The sequence below is a fragment of the Saccoglossus kowalevskii genome, chromosome 5 (genome assembly GCF_978046115.1).
Source record: "Saccoglossus kowalevskii chromosome 5, keSacKowa6.1, whole genome shotgun sequence".
NCBI lineage: Eukaryota > Metazoa > Hemichordata > Enteropneusta > Harrimaniidae > Saccoglossus > Saccoglossus kowalevskii.
In genome coordinates this window covers 13,618,344-13,635,251 of record NC_140645.1, presented here as the reverse complement: position 1 = coordinate 13,635,251, position 16,908 = coordinate 13,618,344, and the positions used below count along the sequence as shown (strand labels likewise).

Sequence of the window (16,908 nt, the reverse complement as noted above, 5' to 3'; positions counted from 1 at the left end):
TCACGAACTTTGACCTTTCGTTTCGACCTCTCGGTACACTGCATGGACATTATTACAATCCATATTAAGTGTCATACGTTTCATCGACACAGTGATATTCAAATTTCCAGGTAATTTTTATTTTTATAATGATAGCATGTTCCGATTTACTTGCATATCATCCACCAGCCTGAGGAGAATTTTCTAACACTGGACGAGTACCAATCATGAGTGTCAATAATGTAATTATCAAACAAGGAATTGTTCGGTGAAGCACCTAAATAAAAAAGGCACCACTGAGATTCGAACTCAGGATGTCCTGTTAACTAAACAGGCGCTTTAACCAACTAAGCCATGGCGCCCAGGTCACGAATTTTGACCTTTCGTTTCTACCTCTCTGTACAATGTGTGGATATTATTACGATCTATATTAACTGTCATACGTTTCATCGATACAGTGATATTCCAATTTCCAGGTAATTTTTATTTTTATAATGATAGCATGTTCCGATTTACTTGCATATCATCCAACAGCCTGAAGAGAATTTCCCAACCCTGGACGAGTACAAATAATGTAATTATCAAACAAGGAATTGTTCGGTGAAGCACCTAAATAAAAAAGGCACCACTGAGATTCGAACTCAGGATCTCCTGTTTACTAGACAGGCGCTTTAACCAACTAAGCCATGGCGCCCTGGTCACAAATTTTGACCTTTCTTTTCTACCTCTCGGTACACTGTGTGGACATTATTACGATCCATATTAAGTGTCATACGTTTCATCGACACAGTGATATTTCAATTGCCAGGTTATTTTTATTTTTAAAATGATAGCATGTTCCGATTTATTTGCATATCATCCACCAGCCTAAAGAGAATTTCCCAACCCTGGACGAGTACCAATCATGAGTGTCAATAATGTAATTATCAAACAACTAAGCCATGGCGCCCTGGTCACGAATTTTGACCTTTCGTTTCTACCTCTCGGTACACTGTGTGGATATTATTACGATCCATATTAAGTGTCATACGTTTCGTCGACACAGTGATATTCCAATTTCCAGGTAATTTTTATTTTTATAATGATAGCATGTTCCGATTTACTTGCATATCATCCACCATCCTGAAGAGAATTTCCCAACCCTGGACGAGAACAAATAATGTAATTATCAAACAAGTAATTGTTCGGTGAAGCACCTAAATAAAAAAGGCACCACTGAGATTCGAACTCTGGATCTCCTGTTTACTAGACAGGCGCTTTAACCAACTAAGCCATGGCACCCTGGTCACGAATTTTGACCTTTCGTTTCTACCTCTCGGTACACTGTGTGGACATTATTACGATCCATATTAAGTGTCATACGTTTCATCGACACAGTGATATTTCAATTGCCAGGTTATTTTTATTTCTAAAATTATAGCAGGTTCCGATTTGTTTGCATATCATCCACCAGCCTAAAGAGAATTTCCCAACCCTGGACGAGTACCAATCATGAGTGTCAATAATGTAATTATCAAACAAGGAATTGTTCGGTGAAGCACCTAAATAAAAAAGGCACCACTGAGATTCGAACCCAGGATCTCCTGTTTACTAGACAGGCGCTTTAACCAACTAAGCCATGGCGCCCTGGTCATTTCCTTTGACCTTTCGTTTCGACCTCTCGGTACACTGTATGGACATTATTACGATCCATATTAAGTGTCATACGTTTCATCGACACAGTGATATTCCAATTTCCAGGTAATTTTTATTTTTATAATGATAGCATGTTCCGATTTACTTGCATATCATCCACCAGCCTAAGGAGAATTTCCCAACACTGGACGACTACCAATCATGAGTGTCAATAATGTAATTATCAAACAAGGAATTGTTCGGTGAAGCACCTAAATAAAAAATTCACCACTGAGATTCGAACCCAGGATCTCCTGTTTACTAGACAGGCGCTTTAACCAACTAAGCCATGGCGCCCTGGTCACTTCCTTTGACCTTTCGTTTCTACCTCTCGGTGCACTGTATGGACATTATTACGATCCATAATAAGTGTCATAAGTTTCATCGACACAGTGATATTTCAATTTCCAAGCTATTTTTATTTTTAAAATGATAGCATGTTCCGATTTACTTGCATAACATCCACCAGCCTAAGGAGAATTTCCCAACACTGGACGAGTACCAATCATGAGTGTCAATAATGTAATTATCAAACAAGGAATTGTTCGGTGAAGCACCTAAATAAAAATAGGCACCACTGAGAGTCGAACTCAGGATCTCCTGTTTACTAGAGAGGCGCTTTAACCAACTAAGCCATGGCACCCTAGTCACGAACTTTGACCTTTCGTTTCGACCTCTCAGTACACTGCATGGACATTATTACGATCCATATTAAGTGTCATAAATTTCATCGACACAGTGATATTTCAATTTCCAGGTTATTTTTATTTTTAAAATGATAGCATGTTCCGATTTACTTGCATATCATCCACCAGCCTAAAGAGAATTTCCCAACCCTGGACGAGTACAAATAATGTAATTATCAAACAAGGAATTGTTCGGTGAAGCACCTAAATAAATATAGGCACCACTGAGAGTCGAACTCAGGATCTCCTGTTTACTAGACAGGCGCTTTAACCAACTAAGCCATGGCACCCTCGTCACGAACTTTGACCTTTCGTTTCGACCTCTCGGTGCACTGCATGGACATTATTACGATCCATAATAAGTGTCATAAGTTTCATCAACACAGTGATATTTCAATTTCCTGGCTATTTTTATTTTTAAAATGATAGCATGTTCCGATTTACTTGCATATCATCTACCAGCCTAAGGAGAATTTCCCAACCCTGGGCGAGTATCAATCATGAGTGTAAATAATGTAATTATCAAACAAGGAATTGTTCGGTGAAGCACCTAAATAAAAATAGGCACCACTGAGAGTCGAACACAGGATCTCCTGTTTACTAGACAGGCGCTTTAACCAACTAAGCCATGGCACCCTGGTCACGAACTTTGACCTTTCGTTTCGACCTCTCGGTACACTGCATGGACATTATTACAATCCATATTAAGTGTCATACGTTTCATCGACACAGTGATATTCAAATTTCCAGGTAATTTTTATTTTTATAATGATAGCATGTTCGGATTTACTTGCATATCATCCACCAGCCTGAGGAGAATTTTCTAACACTGGACGAGTACCAATCATGAGTGTAAATAATGTAATTATCAAACAAGGAATTGTTCGGTGAAGCACCTAAATAAAAATAGGCACCACTGAGAGTCGAACTCAGGATCTCCTGTTAACTAGACTGGCGCTTTAACCAACTAAGCCATGGCGCCCTGGTCACGAATTTTGACCTTTCGTTTCTACCTCTCTGTACACTGTGTGGATATTATTACGATCCATATTAACTGTCATACGTTTCATCGACACAGTGATATTCCAATTTCCAGGTAATTTTTATTTTTATAATGATAGCATGTTCCGATTTACTTGCATATCATCCAACAGCCTGAAGAGAATTTCCCAACCCTGGACGAGTACAAATAATGTAATTATCAAACAAGGAATTGTTCGGTGAAGCACCTAAATAAAAAAGGCACCACTGAGATTCGAACTCAGGATCTCCTGTTTACTAGACAGGCGCTTTAACCAACTAAGCCATGGCGCCCTGGTCACGAACTTTGACCTTTCATTTCGACCTCTCGGTGCACTGTATGGACATTATTACGATCCATAATAAGTGTCATAAGTTACATCGACACAGTGATATTTCAATTTCCAGGCTATTTTTATTTTTAAAATGATAGCATGTTCCAATTTACTTGCATATCATCCACCAGCCTAAGGAGAATTTCCCAACCCTGGGCGAGTACCAATCATGAGTGTCAATAATGTAATTATCAAACAAGGAATTGTTCGGTGAAGCACCTAAATAAAAATAGGCACCACTGAGAGTCGAACTCACGATCTCCTGTTTACTAGAGAGGCGCTTTAACCAACTAAGCCATGGCACCCTAGTCACGAACTTTGACCTTTCGTTTCGACCTCTCAGTACACTGCATGGACATTATTACGATCCATATTAAGTGTCATAAATTTCATCGACACAGTGATATTTCAATTTCCAGGTTATTTTTATTTTTAAAATGATAGCATGTTCCGATTTACTTGCATATCATCCACCAGTCTAAAGAGAATTTCCCAACCCTGGACGAGTACAAATAATGTAATTATCAAACAAGGAATTGTTCGGTGAAGCACCTAAATAAATATAGGCACCACTGAGAGTCGAACTCAGGATCTCCTGTTTACTAGACAGGCGCTTTAACCAACTAAGCCATGGCACCCTAGTCACGATCTTTGACCTTTCGTTTCGACCTCTCGGTGCACTACATGGACATTATTACGATCCATAATAAGTGTCATAAGTTTCATCGACACAGTGATATTTCAATTTCCTGGCTATTTTTATTTTTAAAATGATAGCATGTTCCGATTTACTTGCATATCATCCACCAGCCTAAGGAGAATTTCCCAACCCTGGGCGAGTACCAATCATGAGTGTAAATAATGTAATTATCAAACAAGAAATTGTTCGGTGAAGCACCTAAATAAAAATAAGCACCACTGAGGGTCGAACTCAAGATCTCCTGTTTACTAGACAGGCGCTTTAACCAACTAAGCCATGGCACCCTGGTCACGAACTTTGACCTTTCGTTTCGACCTCTCGGTACACTGCATGGACATTATTACAATCCATATTAAGTGTCATACGTTTCATCGACACAGTGATATTCAAATTTCCAGGTAATTTTTATTTTTATAATGATAGCATGTTCCGATTTACTTGCATATCATCCACCAGCCTGAGGAGAATTTTCTAACACTGGACGAGTACCAATCATGAGTGTCAATAATGTAATTATCAAACAAGGAATTGTTCGGTGAAGCACCTAAATAAAAAAGGCACCACTGAGATTCGAACTCAGGATCTCCTGTTAACTAGACAGGCGCTTTAACCAACTAAGCCATGGCGCCCTGGTCACGAATTTTGACCTTTCGTTTCTACCTCTCTGTACAATGTGTGGATATTATTACGATCTATATTAACTGTCATACGTTTCATCGATACAGTGATATTCCAATTTCCAGGTAATTTTTATTTTTATAATGATAGCATGTTCCGATTTACTTGCATATCATCCAACAGCCTGAAGAGAATTTCCCAACCCTGGACGAGTACAAATAATGTAATTATCAAACAAGGAATTGTTCGGTGAAGCACCTAAATAAAAAAGGCACCACTGAGATTCGAACTCAGGATCTCCTGTTTACTAGACAGGCGCTTTAACCAACTAAGCCATGGCGCCCTGGTCATTTCCTTTGACCTTTCGTTTCGACCTCTCGGTACACTGTATGGACATTATTACGATCCATATTAAGTGTCATACGTTTCATCGACACAGTGATATTCCAATTTCCAGGTAATTTTTATTTTTATAATGATAGCATGTTCCGATTTACTTGCATATCATCCACCAGCCTAAGGAGAATTTCCCAACACTGGACGACTACCAATCATGAGTGTCAATAATGTAATTATCAAACAAGGAATTGTTCGGTGAAGCACCTAAATAAAAAATTCACCACTGAGATTCGAAATAGACAGGCGCTTTAATCAACTAAGCCATGGCGCCTTGGTCACGAACTTTAACCTTTCGTTTCGACCTCTCGGTACACTGTGTGGACATTATTACGATCCATAATAAGTGTCATAAGTTTCATCGACACAGTGATATTTCAATTTCCAAGCTATTTTTATTTTTAAAATGATAGCATGTTCCGATTTACTTGCATAACATCCACCAGCATAAGGAGAATTTCCCAACACTGGACGACTACCAATCATGAGTGTCAATAATGTAATTATCAAACAAGGAATTGTTCGGTGAAGCACCTAAATAAAAAAGGCTCCACTGAGATTCGAACTCAGGATCTCCTGTTTACTAGACAGGCGCTTTAACCAACTAAGCCATGGCATCCTGGTCACAACTTTGACCTTTCGTTTCTAACTCTCGGTACACTGTGTGGACATTATTACGATCCATATTAAGTGTCATACGTTTCATCGACACAGAGATATTCAAATTTCCAGGTAATTTTTATTTTTATAATGATAGCATGTTCCGATTTACTTGCATATCATCCACCAGCCTGAGGAGAATTTTCTGACACTGGACGAGCACCAATCATGAGTGTCAATAATGTAATTATCAAACAAGGAATTGTTCGGTGAAGCACCTAAATAAAAAAGGCACCACTGAGATTCGAACTCAGGATCTCCTGTTTACTAGACAGGCGCTTTAACCAACTAAGCCATGGCACCCTGGTCACGAACTTTGACCTTTCGTTTCTAACTCTCGGTGCACTGTATGAACATGATTACGATCCATAATAAGTGTCATAAGTTTCATCGACACAGTGATATTTCAATTTCCAAGCTATTTTTATTTTTAAAATGATAGCATGTTCCGATTTACTTGCATATCATCCACCAGCCTAAGGAGAATTTCCCAACCCCGGACGAGTACCAATCATGAGTGTCAATAATGTAATTATCAAACAACTAAGCCATGGCGCCCTGGTCACGAATTTTGACCTTTCGTTTCTACCTCTCGCTACACTGTGTGGATATTATTACGATCCATATTAAGTGTCATACGTTTCATCGACACAGTGATATTCCAATTTCCAGGTAATTTTTATTTTTATAATGATAGCATGTTCCGATTTACTTGCATATCATCCACCAGCCTGAAGAGAATTTCCCAACCCAGGACGAGTACAAATAATGTAATTATCAAACAAGGAATTGTTCGGTGAAGCACCTAAATAAAAAAGGCACCACTGAGATTCGAACTCAGGATCTCCTGTTTACTAGACAGGCGCTTTAACCAACAAAGCCATGGCGCCCTGGTCATATCCTTTGACCTTTCGTTTCGACCTCTCGGTGCACTGTATGGACATTATTACCATCCATAATAAGTGTCTTATGTTTCATCGACACAGTGATATTTCAATTTCCAGGTTATTTTTATTTTTAAAATAATAGCATGTTCCGATTTACTTGCATATCATCCACCAGCCTAAAGAGAATTTCCAAACCCTAGACGAGTACCAATCATGAGTGTCAATAATGTAATTATCAAACAAGGAATTGTTCGGTGAAGCACCTAAATAAAAAAGGCACCACTGAGATTCGAACTCAGGATATCCTGTTAACTAGACAGGCGCTTTAACCAACTGAGCCATGGCGCCCTGGTCACGAATTTTGACCTTTCGTTTCTAACTCTCGGTACACTGTGTGGATATTATTACGATCCATATTAAGTGTCATACGTTTCATCGACACAGTGATATTCCAATTTCCAGGTAATTTTTATTTTTATAATGATAGCATGTTCCGATTTACTTGCATATCATCCACCAGCCTGAAGAGAATTTCCCAACCCTGGACAAGTACAAATAATGTAATTATCAAACAAGGAATTGTTCGGTGAAGCACCTAAATAAAAAAGGCACCACTGAGATTCGAACTCAGGATCTCCTGTTTACTAGACAGGCGCTTTAACCAACTGACGCCATGGTCACGAATTTTGACCTTTCGTTTCTACCTCTCGGTACACTGTGTGGACATTATTACGATCCATATTAAGTGTCATACGTTTCATCGACACAGTGATATTTCAATTGCCAGGTTATTTTTATTTTTAAAATGATAGCATGTTTCGATTTATTTGCATATCATCCACCAGCCTAAAGAGAATTTCCCAACCCTGGACGAGTACGAATCATGAGTGTCAATAATGTAATTATCAAACAAGGAATTGTTCGGTGAAGCACCTAAATAAAAAAGGCACCACTGAGATTCAAAATAGACAGGCGCTTTAATCAACTAAGCCATGGCGCCTTGGTCACGAACTTTGACCTTTCGTTTCGACCTCTCGGTACACTGTGTGGACATTATTACGATCCATAATAAGTGTCATAAGTTTCATCGACACAGTGATATTTCAATTTCCAAGCTATTTTTATTTTTAAAATGATAGCATGTTCCGATTTACTTGCATATCATCCACCAGCCTAAGGAGAATTTCCCAACACTGGACGACTACCAATCATGAGTGTCAATAATGTAATTATCAAACAAGGAATTGTTCGGTGAAGCACCTAAATAAAAAAGGCACCACTGAGATTCGAACTCAGTATCTCCTGTTTACTAGACAGGCGCTTTAACCAACTAAGCCATGGCGCCCTGGTCACGAAATTTGACCTTTCGTTTCTACCTCTCGGTACACTGTGTGGATATTATTACGATCCATATTAAGTGTCATACGTTTCATCGACACAGTGATATTCCAATTTCCAGGTAATTTTTATTTTTATAATGATAGCATGTTCTGATTTACTTGCATATCATCCACCAGCCTGAAGAGAATTTCCCAACCCTGGACGAGTACAAATAATGTAATTATCAAACAAGTAATTGTTCGGTGAAGCACCTAAATAAAAAAGGCGCCACTGAGATTCGAACTCAGGATCTCCTGTTTACTAGACAGGCGCTTTAACCAACTAAGCCATGGCACCCTGGTCACGAATTTTGACCTTTCGTTTCTACCTCTCGGTACACTGTGTGGACATTATTACGATCCATATTAAGTGTCATACGTTTCATCGACACAGTGATATTTCAATTGCCAGGTTATTTTTATTTTTAAAATGATAGCAGGTTCCGATTTATTTGCATATCATCCACCAGCCTAAAGAGAATTTCCCAACCCTGGACGAGTACCAATCATGAGTGTCAATAATGTAATTATCAAACAAGGAATTGTTCGGTGAAGCACCTAAATAAAAAAGGCACCACTGAGATTGGAACCCAGGATCTCCTGTTTACTAGACAGGCGCTTTAACCAACTAAGCCATAGCGCCCTGGTCACTTCCTTTGACCTTTCGTTTCGACCTCTCGGTGCACTGTATGGACATTATTACGATCCATAATAAGTGTCTTAAGTTTCATCGACACAGTGATATTTCAATTTCCAGGTTATTTTTATTTTTAAAATAATAGCATGTACCGATTTACTTGCATATCATCCACCAGCCTAAAGAGAATTTCCAAACCCTAGACGAGTACCAATCATGAGTGTCAATAATGTAATTATCAAACAAGGAATTGTTCGGTGAAGCACCTAAATAAAAAAGGCACCACTGAGATTCGAACTCAGGATCTCCTGTTAACTAGACAGGCGCTTTAACCAACTAAGCCATGGCTCCCTGGTCACAAACTTTGACCTTTCGTTTCGACCTCTCGGTGCACTGTATGGACATTATTACGATCCATAATAAGTGTCATAAGTTTCATCGACACAGTGATATTTCAATTTCCAGGTTATTTTTATTTTTAAAATGATAGCATGTTCCGATTTACTTGCATATCATCCACCAGCCTGAAGAGAATTTCCCAACCCAGGACGAGTACAAATAATGTAATTATCAAACAAGGAATTGTTCGGTGAAGCACCTAAATAAAAAAGGCACCACTGAGATTCGAACTCAGGATCTCCTGTTTACTAGACAGGCGCTTTAACCAACAAAGCCATGGCGCCCTGGTCATATCCTTTGACCTTTCGTTTCGACCTCTCGGTGCACTGTATGGACATTATTACGATCCATAATAAGTGTCTTATGTTTCATCGACACAGTGATATTTCAATTTCCAGGTTATTTTTATTTTTAAAATAATAGCATGTTCCGATTTACTTGCATATCATCCACCAGCCTAAAGAGAATTTCCAAACCCTAGACGAGTACCAATCATGAGTGTCAATAATGTAATTATATAACAAGGAATTGTTCGGTGAAGCACCTAAATAAAAAAGGCACCACTGAGATTCGAACTCAGGATATCCTGTTAACTAGACAGGCGCTTTAACCAACTGAGCCATGGCGCCCTGGTCACGAATTTTGACCTTTCGTTTCTAACTCTCGGTACACTGTGTGGATATTATTACGATCCATATTAAGTGTCATACGTTTCATCGACACAGTGATATTCCAATTTCCAGGTAATTTTTATTTTTATAATGATAGCATGTTTCGATTTATTTGCATATCATCCACCAGCCTAAAGAGAATTTCCCAACCCTGGACGAGTACGAATCATGAGTGTCAATAATGTAATTATCAAACAAGGAATTGTTCGGTGAAGCACCTAAATAAAAAAGGCACCACTGAGATTCAAAATAGACAGGCGCTTTAATCAACTAAGCCATGGCGCCTTGGTCACGAACTTTGACCTTTCGTTTCGACCTCTCGGTACACTGTGTGGACATTATTACGATCCATAATAAGTGTCATAAGTTTCATCGACACAGTGATATTTCAATTTCCAAGCTATTTTTATTTTTAAAATGATAGCATGTTCCGATTTACTTGCATATCATCCACCAGCCTAAGGAGAATTTCCCAACACTGGACGACTACCAATCATGAGTGTCAATAATGTAATTATCAAACAAGGAATTGTTCGGTGAAGCACCTAAATAAAAAAGGCACCACTGAGATTCGAACTCAGTATCTCCTGTTTACTAGACAGGCGCTTTAACCAACTAAGCCATGGCGCCCTGGTCACGAAATTTGACCTTTCGTTTCTACCTCTCGGTACACTGTGTGGATATTATTACGATCCATATTAAGTGTCATACGTTTCATCGACACAGTGATATTCCAATTTCCAGGTAATTTTTATTTTTATAATGATAGCATGTTCTGATTTACTTGCATATCATCCACCAGCCTGAAGAGAATTTCCCAACCCTGGACGAGTACAAATAATGTAATTATCAAACAAGTAATTGTTCGGTGAAGCACCTAAATAAAAAAGGCGCCACTGAGATTCGAACTCAGGATCTCCTGTTTACTAGACTGGCGCTTTAACCAACTAAGCCATGGCACCCTGGTCACGAATTTTGACCTTTCGTTTCTACCTCTCGGTACACTGTGTGGACATTATTACGATCCATATTAAGTGTCATACGTTTCATCGACACAGTGATATTTCAATTGCCAGGTTATTTTTATTTTTAAAATGATAGCAGGTTCCGATTTATTTGCATATCATCCACCAGCCTAAAGAGAATTTCCCAACCCTGGACGAGTACCAATCATGAGTGTCAATAATGTAATTATCAAACAAGGAATTGTTCGGTGAAGCACCTAAATAAAAAAGGCACCACTGAGATTGGAACCCAGGATCTCCTGTTTACTAGACAGGCGCTTTAACCAACTAAGCCATAGCGCCCTGGTCACTTCCTTTGACCTTTCGTTTCGACCTCTCGGTGCACTGTATGGACATTATTACGATCCATAATAAGTGTCTTAAGTTTCATCGACACAGTGATATTTCAATTTCCAGGTTATTTTTATTTTTAAAATAATAGCATGTTCCGATTTACTTGCATATCATCCACCAGCCTAAAGAGAATTTCCAAACCCTAGACGAGTACCAATCATGAGTGTCAATAATGTAATTATCAAACAAGGAATTGTTCGGTGAAGCACCTAAATAAAAAAGGCACCACTGAGATTCGAACTCATGATCTCCTGTTAACTAGACAGGCGCTTTAACCAACTAAGCCATGGCTCCCTGGTCACAAACTTTGACCTTTCGTTTCGACCTCTCGGTGCACTGTATGGACATTATTACGATCCATAATAAGTGTCATAAGTTTCATCGACACAGTGATATTTCAATTTCCAGGTTATTTTTATTTTTAAAATGATAGCATGTTCCGATTTACTTGCATATCATCCACCAGCCTAAAGAGAATTTCCCAACCCTGGACGAGTACAAATAATGTAATTATCAAACAAAGAATTGTTCGGTGAAGCACCTAAATAAAAATAGGCACCACTGAGAGTCGAACTCAGGATCTCCTGTTTACAAGACAGGCGCTTTAACCAACTAAGCCATGACGCCCTGGTCACGAATTTTGACCTTTCGTTTCTACCTCTCGGTACACTGTGTGGACATTATTACGATCCATATTAAGTGTCATACGTTTCATCGACACAGTGATATTTCAATTGCCAGGTTATTTTTATTTTTAAAATGATAGCATGTTCCGATTTACTTGCATATCATCCACCAGCCTAAAGAGAATTTCCCAACCCTGGACGAGTACAAATAATGTAATTATCAAACAAAGAATTTTTCGGTGAAGCACCTAAATAAAAATAGGCACCACTGGGAGTCGAACTCAGGATCTCCTGTTTACAAGACAGGCGCTTTAACCAACTAAGCCATGACGCCCTGGTCACGAATTTTGACCTTTCGTTTCTACCTCTCGGTACACTGTGTGGACATTATTACGATCCATAATAAGTGTCATAAGTTTCATCGACACAGTGATATTTCAATTTCCAGGTTATTTTTATTTTTAAAATGATAGCATGTTCCGATTTACTTGCATATCATCCACCAGCCTAAAGAGAATTTCCCAACCCTGGACGAGTACAAATAATGTAATTATCAAACAAAGAATTGTTCGGTGAAGCACCTAAATAAAAATAGGCACCACTGAGAGTCGAACTCAGGATCTCCTGTTTACAAGACAGGCGCTTTAACCAACTAAGCCATGACGCCCTGGTCACGAATTTTGACCTTTCGTTTCTACCTCTCGGTACACTGTGTGGACATTATTACGATCCATATTAAGTGTCATACGTTTCATCGACACAGTGATATTTCAATTGCCAGGTTATTTTTATTTTTAAAATGATAGCATGTTTCGATTTATTTGCATATCATCCACCAGCCTAAAGAGAATTTCCCAACCCTGGACGAGTACCAATCATGAGTGTCAATAATGTAATTATCAAACAACTAAGCCATGGCGCCCTGGTCACGAATTTTGACCTTTCGTTTCTACCTCTCGGTACACTGTGTGGATATTATTACGATCCATATTAAGTGTCATACGTTTCATCGACACAGTGATATTCCAATTTCCAGGTAATTTTTATTTTTATAATGATAGCATGTTCCGATTTACTTGCATATCATCCACCAGCCTAAGGAGAATTTCCCAACACTGGACGACTACCAATCATGAGTGTCAATAATGTAATTATCAAACAAGGAATTGTTCGGTGAAGCACCTAAATAAAAAATTCACCACTGAGATTCGAAATAGACAGGCGCTTTAATCAACTAAGCCATGGCGCCTTGGTCACGAACTTTAACCTTTCGTTTCGACCTCTCGGTACACTGTGTGGACATTATTACGATCCATAATAAGTGTCATAAGTTTCATCAACACAGTGATATTTCAATTTCCAAGCTATTTTTATTTTTAAAATGATAGCATGTTCCGATTTACTTGCATATCATCCACCAGCCTAAGGAGAATTTCCCAACACTGGACGACTACCAATCATGAGTGTCAATAATGTAATTATCAAACAAGGAATTGTTCGGTGAAGCACCTAAATAAAAAAGGCACCACTGAGATTCGAACCCAGGATCTCCTGTTTACTAGACAGGCGCTTTAACCAACTAAGCCATGGCGCCCTGGTCACTTCCTTTGACCTTTCGTTTCGACCTCTCGGTGCACTGTATGGACATTATTACGATCCATAATAAGTGTCTTAAGTTTCATCGACACAGTGATATTTCAATTTCCAGGTTATTTTTATTTTTAAAATAATAGCATGTTCCGATTTACTTGCATATCATCCACCAGCCTAAAGAGAATTTCCAAACCCTAGACGAGTACCAATCATGAGTGTCAATAATGTAATTATCAAACAAGGAATTGTTCGATGAAGCACCTAAATAAAAAAGGCACCACTGAGATTCGAACTCAGGATCTCCTGTTAACTAGACAGGCGCTTTAACCAACTAAGCCATGGCTCCCTGGTCACAAACTTTGACCTTTCGTTTCGACCTCTCGGTGCACTGTATGGACATTATTACGATCCATAATAAGTGTCATAAGTTTCATCGACACAGTGATATTTCAATTTCCAGGTTATTTTTATTTTTAAAATGATAGCATGTTCCGATTTACTTGCATATCATCCACCAGCCTAAAGAGAATTTCCCAACCCTGGACGAGTACAAATAATGTAATTATCAAACAAAGAATTGTTCGGTGAAGCACCTAAATAAAAATAGGCACCACTGAGAGTCGAACTCAGGATCTCCTGTTTACAAGACAGGCGCTTTAACCAACTAAGCCATGACACCCTGGTCACGAATTTTGACCTTTCGTTTCTACCTCTCGGTACACTGTGTGGACATTATTACGATCCATATTAAGTGTCATACGTTTCATCGACACAGTGATATTTCAATTGCCAGGTTATTTTTATTTTTAAAATGATAGCATGTTTCGATTTATTTGCACATCATCCACCAGCCTAAAGAGAATTTCCCAACCCTGGACGAGTACCAATCATGAGTTCAATAATGTAATTATCAAACAACTAAGCCATGGCGCCCTGGTCACGAACTTTGACCTTTCGTTTCGACCTCTCGGTACACTGTGTGGACATTATTACGATCCATAATAAGTGTCATAAGTTTCATCGACACAGTGATATTTCAATTTCCAAGCTATTTTTATTTTTAAAATGATAGCATGTTCCGATTTACTTGCATATCATCCACCAGTCTAAGGAGAATTTCCCAACACTGGACGACTACCAATCATGAGTGTCAATAATGTAATTATCAAACAAGGAATTGTTCGGTGAAGCACCTAAATAAAAAAGGCACCACTGAAATTCGAACTCAGTATCTCCTGTTTACTAGACAGGCGCTTTAACCAACTAAGCCATAGCGCCCTGGTCACTTCCTTTGACCTTTCGTTTCGACCTCTCGGTGCACTGTATGGACATTATTACGATCCATAATAAGTGTCTTAAGTTTCATCGACACAGTGATATTTCAATTTCCAGGTTATTTTTATTTTTAAAATAATAGCATGTTCCGATTTACTTGCATATCATCCACCAGCCTAAAGAGAATTTCCAAACCCTAGACGAGTACCAATCATGAGTGTCAATAATGTAATTATCAAACAAGGAATTGTTCGGTGAAGCACCTAAATAAAAAAGGCACCACTGAGATTCGAACTCAGGATCTCCTGTTAACTAGACAGGCGCTTTAACCAACTAAGCCATGGCTCCCTGGTCACAAACTTTGACCTTTCGTTTCGACCTCTCGGTGCACTGTATGGACATTATTACGATCCATAATAAGTGTCTTAAGTTTCATCGACACAGTGATATTTCAATTTCCAGGTTATTTTTATTTTTAAAATAATAGCATGTTCCGATTTACTTGCATATCATCCACCAGCCTAAAGAGAATTTCCAAACCCTAGACGAGTACCAATCATGAGTGTCAATAATGTAATTATCAAAGAAGGAATTGTTCGATGAAGCACCTAAATAAAAAAGGCACCACTGAGATTCGAACTCAGGATCTCCTGTTAACTAGACAGGCGCTTTAACCAACTAAGCCATGGCTCCCTGGTCACAAACTTTGACCTTTCGTTTCGACCTCTCGGTGCACTGTATGGACATTATTACGATCCATAATAAGTGTCATAAGTTTCATCGACACAGTGATATTTCAATTTCCAGGTTATTTTTATTTTTAAAATGATAGCATGTTCCGATTTACTTGCATATCATCCACCAGCCTAAAGAGAATTTCCCAACCCTGGACGAGTACAAATAATGTAATTATCAAACAAAGAATTGTTCGGTGAAGCACCTAAATAAAAATAGGCACCACTGAGAGTCGAACTCAGGATCTCCTGTTTACAAGACAGGCGCTTTAACCAACTAAGCCATGACGCCCTGGTCACGAATTTTGACCTTTCGTTTCTACCTCTCGGTACACTGTGTGGACATTATTACGATCCATATTAAGTGTCATACGTTTCATCGACACAGTGATATTTCAATTGCCAGGTTATTTTTATTTTTAAAATGATAGCATGTTTCGATTTATTTGCATATCATCCACCAGCCTAAAGAGAATTTCCCAACCCTGGACGAGTACCAATCATGAGTTCAATAATGTAATTATCAAACAACTAAGCCATGGCGCCCTGGTCACGAATTTTGACCTTTCGTTTCTACCTCTCGGTACACTGTGTGGATATTATTACGATCCATATTAAGTGTCATACGTTTCATCGACACAGTGATATTCCAATTTCCAGGTAATTTTTATTTTTATAATGATAGCATGTTCCGATTTACTTGCATATCATCCACCAGCCTAAGGAGAATTTCCCAACACTGGACGACTACCAATCATGAGTGTCAATAATGTAATTATCAAACAAGGAATTGTTCGGTGAAGCACCTAAATAAAAAATTCACCACTGAGATTCGAAATAGACAGGCGCTTTAATCAACTAAGCCATGGCGCCTTGGTCACGAACTTTAACCTTTCGTTTCGACCTCTCGGTACACGGTGTGGACATTATTACGATCCATAATAAGTGTCATAAGTTTCATCGACACAGTGATATTTCAATTTCCAAGCTATTTTTATTTTTAAAATGATAGCATGTTCCGATTTACTTGCATATCATCCACCAGCCTAAGGAGAATTTCCCAACACTGGACGACTACCAATCATGAGTGTCAATAATGTAATTATCAAACAAGGAATTGTTCGGTGAAGCACCTAAATAAAAATAGGCACCACTGAGAGTCGAACTCAGGATCTCCTGTTTACTAGACAGGCGCTTTAACCAACTAAGCCATGGCACCCTGGTCACGAACTTTGACCTTTCGTTTCTAACTCTCGGTACACTGTGTGGACATTATTACGA

The 16,908-nt window shown here is 38.7% G+C and overlaps 26 non-coding genes across 26 annotated transcripts; all 26 read right to left on the bottom strand.

Moving 5' to 3' along the window:
* Nucleotides 1-267: 267 nt before the first annotated feature.
* Nucleotides 268-341, bottom strand: TRNAT-AGU (transfer RNA threonine (anticodon AGU)). Its single transcript has one exon. It is a non-coding gene; the product is annotated as a tRNA-Thr (tRNA).
* A 258-nt stretch (nt 342-599) lies between these two features.
* TRNAT-AGU (transfer RNA threonine (anticodon AGU)) lies at nt 600-673 on the bottom strand. The gene has a single exon. It is a non-coding gene; the product is annotated as a tRNA-Thr (tRNA).
* Nucleotides 674-1,531: 858 nt separating this feature from the next.
* On the bottom strand, nt 1,532-1,605 carry TRNAT-AGU (transfer RNA threonine (anticodon AGU)). Its single transcript has one exon. It is a non-coding gene; the product is annotated as a tRNA-Thr (tRNA).
* Nucleotides 1,606-2,555: 950 nt separating this feature from the next.
* TRNAT-AGU (transfer RNA threonine (anticodon AGU)) lies at nt 2,556-2,629 on the bottom strand. Its single transcript has one exon. It is a non-coding gene; the product is annotated as a tRNA-Thr (tRNA).
* A 950-nt stretch (nt 2,630-3,579) lies between these two features.
* On the bottom strand, nt 3,580-3,653 carry TRNAT-AGU (transfer RNA threonine (anticodon AGU)). Its single transcript has one exon. It is a non-coding gene; the product is annotated as a tRNA-Thr (tRNA).
* A 605-nt stretch (nt 3,654-4,258) lies between these two features.
* On the bottom strand, nt 4,259-4,332 carry TRNAT-AGU (transfer RNA threonine (anticodon AGU)). Its single transcript has one exon. It is a non-coding gene; the product is annotated as a tRNA-Thr (tRNA).
* A 617-nt stretch (nt 4,333-4,949) lies between these two features.
* TRNAT-AGU (transfer RNA threonine (anticodon AGU)) lies at nt 4,950-5,023 on the bottom strand. The gene has a single exon. It is a non-coding gene; the product is annotated as a tRNA-Thr (tRNA).
* A 258-nt stretch (nt 5,024-5,281) lies between these two features.
* Nucleotides 5,282-5,355, bottom strand: TRNAT-AGU (transfer RNA threonine (anticodon AGU)). The gene has a single exon. It is a non-coding gene; the product is annotated as a tRNA-Thr (tRNA).
* Nucleotides 5,356-6,297: 942 nt separating this feature from the next.
* TRNAT-AGU (transfer RNA threonine (anticodon AGU)) lies at nt 6,298-6,371 on the bottom strand. The gene has a single exon. It is a non-coding gene; the product is annotated as a tRNA-Thr (tRNA).
* Nucleotides 6,372-6,884: 513 nt separating this feature from the next.
* On the bottom strand, nt 6,885-6,958 carry TRNAT-AGU (transfer RNA threonine (anticodon AGU)). Its single transcript has one exon. It is a non-coding gene; the product is annotated as a tRNA-Thr (tRNA).
* A 271-nt stretch (nt 6,959-7,229) lies between these two features.
* TRNAT-AGU (transfer RNA threonine (anticodon AGU)) lies at nt 7,230-7,303 on the bottom strand. Its single transcript has one exon. It is a non-coding gene; the product is annotated as a tRNA-Thr (tRNA).
* Nucleotides 7,304-8,226: 923 nt separating this feature from the next.
* On the bottom strand, nt 8,227-8,300 carry TRNAT-AGU (transfer RNA threonine (anticodon AGU)). The gene has a single exon. It is a non-coding gene; the product is annotated as a tRNA-Thr (tRNA).
* A 258-nt stretch (nt 8,301-8,558) lies between these two features.
* TRNAT-AGU (transfer RNA threonine (anticodon AGU)) lies at nt 8,559-8,632 on the bottom strand. Its single transcript has one exon. It is a non-coding gene; the product is annotated as a tRNA-Thr (tRNA).
* A 271-nt stretch (nt 8,633-8,903) lies between these two features.
* TRNAT-AGU (transfer RNA threonine (anticodon AGU)) lies at nt 8,904-8,977 on the bottom strand. The gene has a single exon. It is a non-coding gene; the product is annotated as a tRNA-Thr (tRNA).
* A 603-nt stretch (nt 8,978-9,580) lies between these two features.
* On the bottom strand, nt 9,581-9,654 carry TRNAT-AGU (transfer RNA threonine (anticodon AGU)). The gene has a single exon. It is a non-coding gene; the product is annotated as a tRNA-Thr (tRNA).
* Nucleotides 9,655-9,925: 271 nt separating this feature from the next.
* On the bottom strand, nt 9,926-9,999 carry TRNAT-AGU (transfer RNA threonine (anticodon AGU)). The gene has a single exon. It is a non-coding gene; the product is annotated as a tRNA-Thr (tRNA).
* A 598-nt stretch (nt 10,000-10,597) lies between these two features.
* On the bottom strand, nt 10,598-10,671 carry TRNAT-AGU (transfer RNA threonine (anticodon AGU)). Its single transcript has one exon. It is a non-coding gene; the product is annotated as a tRNA-Thr (tRNA).
* Nucleotides 10,672-10,929: 258 nt separating this feature from the next.
* Nucleotides 10,930-11,003, bottom strand: TRNAT-AGU (transfer RNA threonine (anticodon AGU)). The gene has a single exon. It is a non-coding gene; the product is annotated as a tRNA-Thr (tRNA).
* A 271-nt stretch (nt 11,004-11,274) lies between these two features.
* On the bottom strand, nt 11,275-11,348 carry TRNAT-AGU (transfer RNA threonine (anticodon AGU)). Its single transcript has one exon. It is a non-coding gene; the product is annotated as a tRNA-Thr (tRNA).
* A 604-nt stretch (nt 11,349-11,952) lies between these two features.
* TRNAT-UGU (transfer RNA threonine (anticodon UGU)) lies at nt 11,953-12,026 on the bottom strand. The gene has a single exon. It is a non-coding gene; the product is annotated as a tRNA-Thr (tRNA).
* Nucleotides 12,027-12,285: 259 nt separating this feature from the next.
* TRNAT-UGU (transfer RNA threonine (anticodon UGU)) lies at nt 12,286-12,359 on the bottom strand. Its single transcript has one exon. It is a non-coding gene; the product is annotated as a tRNA-Thr (tRNA).
* Nucleotides 12,360-12,618: 259 nt separating this feature from the next.
* TRNAT-UGU (transfer RNA threonine (anticodon UGU)) lies at nt 12,619-12,692 on the bottom strand. The gene has a single exon. It is a non-coding gene; the product is annotated as a tRNA-Thr (tRNA).
* An 853-nt stretch (nt 12,693-13,545) lies between these two features.
* Nucleotides 13,546-13,619, bottom strand: TRNAT-AGU (transfer RNA threonine (anticodon AGU)). Its single transcript has one exon. It is a non-coding gene; the product is annotated as a tRNA-Thr (tRNA).
* Nucleotides 13,620-14,223: 604 nt separating this feature from the next.
* On the bottom strand, nt 14,224-14,297 carry TRNAT-UGU (transfer RNA threonine (anticodon UGU)). The gene has a single exon. It is a non-coding gene; the product is annotated as a tRNA-Thr (tRNA).
* A 1,548-nt stretch (nt 14,298-15,845) lies between these two features.
* Nucleotides 15,846-15,919, bottom strand: TRNAT-UGU (transfer RNA threonine (anticodon UGU)). The gene has a single exon. It is a non-coding gene; the product is annotated as a tRNA-Thr (tRNA).
* Nucleotides 15,920-16,772: 853 nt separating this feature from the next.
* TRNAT-AGU (transfer RNA threonine (anticodon AGU)) lies at nt 16,773-16,846 on the bottom strand. Its single transcript has one exon. It is a non-coding gene; the product is annotated as a tRNA-Thr (tRNA).
* Between the last annotated feature and the right edge of the window lie 62 nt (nt 16,847-16,908).